The sequence below is a fragment of the Grammomys surdaster genome, unplaced genomic scaffold, assembly GCF_004785775.1.
Source record: "Grammomys surdaster isolate TR1022 unplaced genomic scaffold, NIH_TR_1.0 129, whole genome shotgun sequence".
NCBI lineage: Eukaryota > Metazoa > Chordata > Mammalia > Rodentia > Muridae > Grammomys > Grammomys surdaster.
The window spans coordinates 7,746,600-7,755,769 of record NW_021604587.1 but is presented as its reverse complement, the minus strand read 5'-3'; the positions used below and the strand labels follow the sequence as shown (position 1 = coordinate 7,755,769).

The window sequence follows — 9,170 nt, the reverse complement described above, 5'->3', positions numbered from 1 at the left end:
CCCCATGTGTAATTGCTTTCTTCTCCCTCTCCAGGGGGAATAAGGTGTCCTTACTTGAGTCCTTCAGTTTGTTGACCTTTTTGAGTTCTGTGGACTGTATCTTAACTGCAAGTTTCTTGCATTTCTGTATAATTTTTTCAGCATCCAGTATATGCCTATAATTTTATAAAAACATCACTATAATCAATATTGTAAACACATTTTATAGAAAATTATAAATATCAATACTTGTTTGACTATTGCTTTCTATCTTCTATGTGGATATCTTTCTCTTGACTTCAGAGACCAATAATCAAGAACCTTTTAATGCCCTAGGCTCTTCATAATTTTTTTCAGTAACCTTGGATGAAGTGAATCCTGAATCCTACGTGATGTTTAGTGCATTTCTTTCTTTTTATTTATTTTTTTATTATTTAGTCAGTTAGTTAGTTAACTTTTGGGTTTTAGAGATAGGTTTCCCTGTGTAGTTCTGGCTATCTTGGTATTTACTTTTAGACCAGTCTAGCCTCAAACTCACAGAGATCTGCCTGCTTCTTCCTCCCAAGTGTTAGGATTAAAGATGTGTACCACCACCCCTAGCTCAAATATATTTCTAATCCTAGTTTTAACACTGTGTGATTTGAAGAGCAGAGACCCGAGATTCTTGATTGGGACTTTTGGAAGGATATAGGAGAATGACTCATTAAATGAAAAGAGAATTTTCTGGTTTGAAAGCATCAGGACTCCTAGTTTTATCGGCTAATGACTACTCACAACACTGAGCACTGGCCCAATGTCTTGCTACTCTTTGGAGGTTTATAAAATAAACAAATGAAAAACCCACTCATTCCATCTCCTATATGACTTGACATTAATTACCTGTCTTGCATGTTCTTATTTATTAAGCTGCAGAGTTGAAGAGTAATTTACAATGAAATGGACATGAATATACAAAGAAGAACTTTTACTGCAGTTATTTCTTTTCAAAAAAGCCATCAATTTGAGATTCTTTTGATGTTTATCTAGCTATCACATCAGATAAATATCTTACAGATATTAGCTCTTTCAATTTCATTGTGATCAGAAATTCTTAATAGCAAAACTACTGCACAGGATCCTACTTTGGAAACATTTTACAGTGAATAAATGCATACATGATAGAGAGGTGTAGACAACCCTTAGTACATAATTGCTACATGCTAAGCACTATTTCATGTTCCTATCAGTTCACTTACAGAAGGACTGCCTGTGGTAGTCCACAAGGGGCCCTCTCTTACAGATAAAAAAAGCTTCAGCAAAGCAAGTAAAATGTCTTATGCAGGTCTCCTAGCATACCACCAAGGAGACGGTGAGTCTGCAAAGAATGTGCTTTACTGTGATTGTTACAGAATGTGATTCCCTCATGGTTTCTTGCAGAATGCTGTGTGCTGCACAAGGTAGGTGTTTAATAAATTCATGTTGATTTGATTTTAGAAGAACCCTGGTGTACCCTCTTGGGTTTCTGAGAGGCGTATTCTATAAAAGGAGTCTCTTATATTTTCAGGATAATATGATTTGTGTGACTGCTTTTAGATTAAGTTACTGTCTTTTATTTACAAAAGAAGATTAAGCGAGTATGTGCAAACCTAAGATCTTCAACCCTGCCCCCTTGCTAAGAGCCATTTAGAAAATTGTCTGTATAGGACAAGGAAGAGAACTCACAGAGCCAATTTTGAAAATAACAGGATTTTACTAAATGGTGCTTTTAGTGTTTATGGAAAAAAATATGTAGAACTCTTGGTACTATTTTTAGGAAGAAAAGGGGTCTGGCTCTTATATTTATGGTCCTTAGTGTTTGACACTGTTTTGTTGATGGTTTTTCTGTTTGTTTTTGTTTTACATATTTTGCTTTTATTTAAAATTGACTTGTTTATCCAGTCCTGTATCCCCAAGGTAATAGTAACAAGTGAAAAACAGCTGCCTTAAGCACAGTTGAAACTCACTTCCCTATACCGCCCTTAGACTGTTATTGTTTAAGGCCACAGCCTTAGGAAAACTAAAATGTCCTGTTTAATAAGATGATATCCTCTGAACTTAGCCTTGTCAGATAAATGGGTGAATGAGTCAAGACCTTCAGGAGTTTAGGCAGCAGCATCAGGATGGTGAGTGACAGCTATGCCAGTTTAGCAGCAAGCCTGGTCTTTAGGAGTGTGCTGGGCTACCATATCCCTGGTGAAGAGCAATCCTTTGCATGACCTCAGTGCTGTCTTCAGTACCTTGCCAACAAACCACAGGAAGTTTCTAGAGAGTGCACAACCTTCATTGTGGGCTATGAGTATTTAGTTTCAGCTTCTAGACTGACTAAAGACAATGTAAGCTAGGAGAATTCCATTAATGAGCACAATCCATTTAATCCAGTCAAAAATAAATCTGAATTTGTTATATGAAAGCTTATAAGCTACAACAGATCAAATTGAAGGAGAGTTACATTTTGCCAATGCAAGTAAAACTGTTAGACAAACTCTCTTCTGGAGCATCCCATTGTCCTCGTTGCTTTAGATATTGAAGGTTCGATGATGATGTTTCCCAGTCCATTTGGGGTGTTCAAGCAGAATGCTGCTGGATGCTAGAAGTCACTTAGGGACCGAGGTGCTTTCCATGAAGGTGTAGCACTGTCTTGGAGCCTGGAAGACCTCTACTAGAGCCTAGGTGCCACTTTGTAGAAATGCCCAGTCTGTGTAGCAGAATTGTGTGAGTGGACTTTAGGGCCTAGACACCGAAGTAAATTCATTTTCACTCCTTAAATAGGATCCAATCTCATGAGCCTCCACAGCTATAAGGTGCTTGGAGTGTTGTCTAGATGTGCACCTAGGAGGAAATTGGAGTACTTCCTGCTGGGGGACACAGTCTACCAACAGCACTCTTGAGACATTCAGTATGTAGTTACTATATTTACATTCAGAATTTAGCTCCCTTTTCATGTTTCTCTTATACAATGATAGTCCTGTTGGTGTCTCAAAAATCTTGTTCTTTTTTCCTTTATCTTTTAGGCCTTTTTCTTTTGTCTTTTTAATATATTTTTCTTTGAAAATGTTATTTCTTTTATCTTTTTAAGATTATAATTACATTTCCTCTTTCCCTTTCTTCCCATTCAAACCCTCCTATATACCTTCCCGTCTTGCTCTTTTTCAAATCTGTGACTTTCATTTTCAGCAATTATTGAATATACATAATACATATATACATACTACATACATGCATACATATACATATTCACACAACATCACACTACACACACATATATATGTGTATATATATATATCTAATAACAAATATATATATATATATATATATATATTACACTTACTACATAATATAGTCTGCTCATTCTGTATAATGTTTTCAGGGCTGACCATTTGGTATTGGATAACCAGTTGGTGTGCTTGTCCCTAGGGAAGATTATTTCTCCTACTCTCAGCATTCCAGTGTTGCTGTAGTTCTTTGTGTAAGATTGAGATCTCCTAGGGTTTCCCTTTCCACCTTAACATGTTTATTGTTGTCCTTGTTCAGCTAATGGTTAGGCAGCCATATTGGTGAGTCATTTGTGTATGGGTGTGTGTGTCTCTCTGTGTGTCTGTGTGTCTGTGTATTTGTGTGTGTGTGCGCGTGTGTGTTGGGCTTTGATCCACTGTCAGTCTCAATGCTGATCATCAGCTCTTTCCCAGGGACAAGTAGACAAAGCCCACTTCGTTGTCAACTTTATACTTACTTTATACTTTAAACCTGAACAGAGGGCTGTCTACCTTGCTTTATGAAACCAGAGCCAAGTGGCTGCATTTTCAGCATGTGTTAAGTGTAAAACCACAATAGTGTGGCTGGCTACACATCCCACTTTGGTTCTTGGTTTGTGATTTGATTTGAGTGGCTTGGCAACTTCCTCAAAATGATTAAAGTAATGATAATAATAATAATAATAATAATAATGATAAATAATTATAACATTTGTCTTTAAATTTTGAATATGGTTAAATGCTACTATACTAAGCACCTACAAGCATTGGTGGTTAACACAGTCAGTGGCATACAAGAAAATAGTGTCCTGTTTTTCCAGTGAGCTGAAGATTAAGAGAAGAAATAAACTCTGTGCCTCATTCTATAGTGTGTATATGATAGATATATAAAGCAACCTAGAGGTGTAATGTAATTGTAGTTGATTAGCCTGAATCTTGTAAGAATATAAGAATATAGTTTCTTAAAATGTAAATATTTTTAAATAAATGTATCTTTTAAACTTTTTTTCATATAATATATTTGGATCATACTTTTCCCCTCCTCAAACTCTTCCCAGATCCTCCCCTACCCACCCAGCTTCATGTTCCCTCTTTCTCTACCTCTCTCTTAAAGCATTTAACCAAAAAAACAACGAAAATAAAAACAAGCCAACATTTAAAAAATACTAAAACCAAACAAAATATTCCCAATTAAACATGATGTCCATTTTGTATTGGCCAGCTAGCTATTCCTGGGCATGGGGCCTACTCTGGATTGTGGTTGACATACCCAGAGACACTCTTTTGGAGAATGCTGATTTTCCCATGTCTGAGCAGCTGCAAATAGCTTGTCGGTTAGGGATGGACTTTGTGTCTCCCTTTCCTTCTCAGCCCTGCGATTTTGTCAGCTTTGAACTTGCATAGGTTCTGAGCATGTTGGTAGAGCTCCCAGAGCTATAGGCTCAGTCTGTCAAAGGAAAGGACTTTTGAACAACTGGCGGACTGATCTTCAGTAGGGCTATGCAGGGATCTCCAGGGCTCTACTGGAACCTCCAAACAAGCTCTCAAGTTGTGGATACTTTTGTAAAGGAGGACACAGTTGAAGGAGAACTAGGAAACCGAGGAAGTGTTCAGGAAAGACGGTAGGCATCCTGGAAGGAGAGGACTTAGCCAAGGGCATGCTGGTGTGGAAGGGATTAGTGAGGCCTCCGTTAAAGGAAATGAGTATTTAATGATGTATATTTGGGAAGGTAAAATCAGCCATGCTGAAGAGTTCAGAAACAGCACAATTTAGAAATAGAACTTTTGTAATGTAAGGTAAGGGTAAAAGCAAGTGCTATTTCAATATGAAAATAGTATGACTTTATTTATATTTTAGAAAAATAAGTCTAGCATCAGAACTTCCAATAGATTCAGGAATTTAAAAATCTCATAATGATGTTTGCATATTATAGGTATATTCTCCTTTTGTCTTTTGAAATGATCACTTTTAAAACAGGGACTGAGGCAGATGATGCTGCCATTGGCTTTATACTGCTTCTAAAGACATTAGGAGACATATGAAAAAAATATAAAATCAGTATTTAAAATACTATAAAAATACTGTAAATATCACTGTGTAAAACCTGTTAAGAAGTTTACATCTAAGATATTTATCTATAGAGTGATAGGTTTTTTTAATTTTCAGAAGTGATATGAAAAGTGATATGTAATCTTAAAAAATCTAGAGCAAAGCAAATGATTAGGTGAAGTGTAGCAGATTTAATACATCTCAATATGAAAAGACAATAAAAATCAATAAAGGACATGAATAGGCACTTCTAAAAAATATAGATGAATGATATCTGAGCACTTGGTGATATACTTAACCTCACTAGTCATCGGTAAGGTATAAGTTGAGTATTGCTTACAGACATTTGACTGCTAAGATTAAGAGAGTGAATAGCACCAAAAGTATGTATAACTGCAGCTCCCATGTACTATTGAGGGGCAGAAAATGACATAATTGATTGGGGAAAACATATTTTCTTTATAAAATATGTTTACCCTATCCAGAAACGTTACTCATAGGAATTTTTTCAAGGAAGTAAAAACTTAACAACATAAAAAAATGTTTGTATACAATGTATGCTTGTCTACAATCACACACACACACACACACACACACACACACACACACACACAGACACAAACCCTATGAATAATTCTTGTCCATTCATAGATGAATGAAGAAACTACATCTTTAATGACAGAATATTTATCAGGAATAAAGTGGAATAAAACCATAATTCATCTGATTTAAAAATCCTGCTGAGTGAAAGACACAAGAACCTCAAACTGAAGTTTAAAATTTTACAACAGCTAAAACATAGCTATGGCCACTGAAATACAAACAAGTGACCCCACTCGATATGCTGGTGAGAGGAGAATTCCAATGGAAAAGACACGAGGCAGCATCAGACAAATAGAAATGTCATGTCCTTATTGGTGCCATGATAACATCTGTGTACAGTCATTAAAATTATTCAAAGCTGTGTACTTTATATACCTATGTTTGACTTTACATGCATAAGAAGTCATAAATAGAATTAATGAAACTAAAAACAAATATAATAATAGAGTGGTTCACATGCAGGAACTCAGGTTAGAGTGCCAGGTTTCAAGACCTGAGTTATGGATGGGTCAGAGTATGATTGCCACATCAGAAAAATCTGGGGTTTTGAGGCACATTGCAAGTTCTTTGTGGCTATAACCTAGGCTAGACACTCGTAAAATGGAGATGATACAATTAGTATCCACTTTAGAAGGTTGTCTTTGGCGTAATGTCTGGGACACAGATGCATTGGATGCATTTAAGCTGTAATCATTATTATTAAATAGCTCTTCAGCTACACTGGCATTACCCTAACTCAATCAGGAATGTGTGTATACCCATGGAGATTTTAAGAATTAGATGTCTACAAACTGCATTAGGCTGCAATCTAAATAACTCAAACATTTGACAGTGTATGATTAAGTATTCACAAATCCTATTTTATTTATCCACTTCAAACCAAGTAACTATCTCTTTATCAAAAAAAGTGTTCCTTTAATGTTATTTCATAGAAGAACTTGTAAAAAAAAATCAAGCACAGAGAAATTAGAATATAATTTTTTTTCATAATAGTCTTCTTTGTCTGGTCCTTATCCCTTAATCTCATCATCTTTCCAGAGCATACATATGTGTATCTACAAAGGTACAAGGAGTATGCATACAACCATATATAAAATTCTGACTACACTGCATGTTAGCTGGCCTGTTTTTGGCAACTTGACACATGCTAGAGTCATCTGAGAGAAGAGATCATCACCTTAGAAAATGTTTCCATAAAATGGAATTATAGCAAGCCTGTTGTGCGTTTTTTTGATTAACATAGGGACCCGTCTATTGAGGGTGGAACCAGCCCTAAGAGGTGATACTGGTTTGCATAAGAAAGCATACCAAACGACCAGTAAACAGAGTTCCTCTATGGCCTCTGCTTAGTCCTCAGTGTGTGACTGTTACCTGGAAGTGTAAAGTGAAATCAGTGCTTTTCTACTCAATTTGCTTTTGGTCACAGTTTTTATCACCGAATTAGAAACCAAATCAAGACAGCATTAGTGGCAATAATTGTATTTTACACCAGGCATATTCATGTGAAAATCTTATGATAAGACTTTAGCCTCCAAGTTGATCTATTCTTCTTAATAGCTGCAGGATAGTCTATGGTAGGATGGAACTATATTTACTGAACAAGCTGTCTGTTTAAGAATGTAGTATAATTTCAGGTTATCATGTCTGCAGAAAGCTTTGAATTAATGCAAAGATCTTCTGCACTTGAGTTGATAATTTCATATGCTAAATTTTAAAAAGAGAAATGGCTAGTTAAACATCCTTGAAAAAATATTTTCAATCTTTTCTTGTAAGCAAGTAACTGTATCTTGTGTGTGCACAGTGGACAGGCCACTACCCTTCTAGAGCAGGGTGAAAGGTGGTTTTCATATTCTCCCCTATATGTCTCATTTGCTGATAAAGAGTTGTTTGTAAATATGCTTAATTCCATGTTAGGAAAGTTAAGCTAAACACCATCAATCTAGCACATAACATTGTGTCAAGCATCGAACTGAATGTCTCCTGTGCACCAGAGTCTTTAAATTCCTGCACAAGTATGTAAGACTCCACCACCGATACCAATTTCTTATAAAGTGGAGCTTAGTACAGCTTGTGGCTTGTAGAGAGCACAGTGTGGATGTCACTCCAGGTCCTTGAAGGGTGATGGTTGAGAGCAATCTGGAATATATTTGTTTCTATATGAAGGTCTTTGAGGGCTAGATTTGTTATCAAACACCATAGCGGTGTAAGTGGCAAAGCAGGTAAGCCTGAAGAAGCTTATGCCTTTGGACACTTGCTCAGCTAAGAGCGGTACCTTGGTGACAGTTTGTGGCAATAGAAGCCAACTTAGATACCAGACAGGTTGTGCCCTAAGCACTAAGTTCTCTCGAATATCTAGCTTCGTATTGAAATAAAACAAAAATAATCAGTTGCGTGATAGTATGGACTGTGGGGTGGGGGTGGTGTCCACCTCTCTAAAGGATTCTGTGCTTGCTCTCCCATTTTACCTCTTCTCTTACCTCGTCTTGTTTCTCAAACTTGAATTTTTTTTCTTTCTGCCTATAGAGCAGTACTTACTCAAAAGTGACTAAGCAGGCCAGTTTTCAAGTTCCTAATTCACGTGTACAGTGTACACGAGTCTTTAGTCCTCTACTTCAGCATTAACTCCTGAACCAATCACAGAAGGTGCTGATTTTAAATGAATTCAGCTGGGTGCTTCTTGCTTGGTTGGTTGTAAGCAAGGGGCCCACAGGGGAAGCTCCTGTTTAGGCTGCCTAAGGGTAGAAAGCCGCCGCTTTAGCTAAGTAAGAACAGCTGCCACCGCTTCAGGCTTTCCTTTGTGGTACGCAAGCCAGGTACACAGTCTTCCAGGTGCTTATAACAACACATCTGCTCTTTCGCCACCTAGGTCTTACCTGGTAAGAACCTGATCGTGTTTGCGTTTGTTCCTGTGAGGAACTAAAGTTGTGTAGAGGTTTTGTTTTTGTTTTTGTTTTGGGGACCCTTGCTTTTCCCATCTTCCTTTTGAGAAGAGTGCATGAGTGCCTTCATAACCTCATTTGATACTGGAGGTGAGTTGGAAGACACACTTAGCAGCTCAGAAGAGACAGCATTTCTTCCTAACACTGTTTTCATCGAGATTGGATGTTGGCAGAGAGCACCTACACTTGTGAAATTATCTTACCTGTCAGGGGCTCCTCCACCTTAAGGGAACGTTAACAGGAAACCAGCATATCACTTTCATTGTTTTTCTACATCTGTTTAACACACACACACACACACACACACACACACACACACACACACACACA

The 9,170-nt window shown here is 37.1% G+C and overlaps 1 protein-coding gene across 1 annotated transcript in view; it reads left to right on the top strand.

Moving 5' to 3' along the window:
• The window catches only part of Macrod2 (mono-ADP ribosylhydrolase 2), a 1,849,434-nt gene that overhangs the window by 572,767 nt on the left and 1,267,497 nt on the right, over positions 1 to 9,170 (top strand). The window lies entirely within an intron of this gene.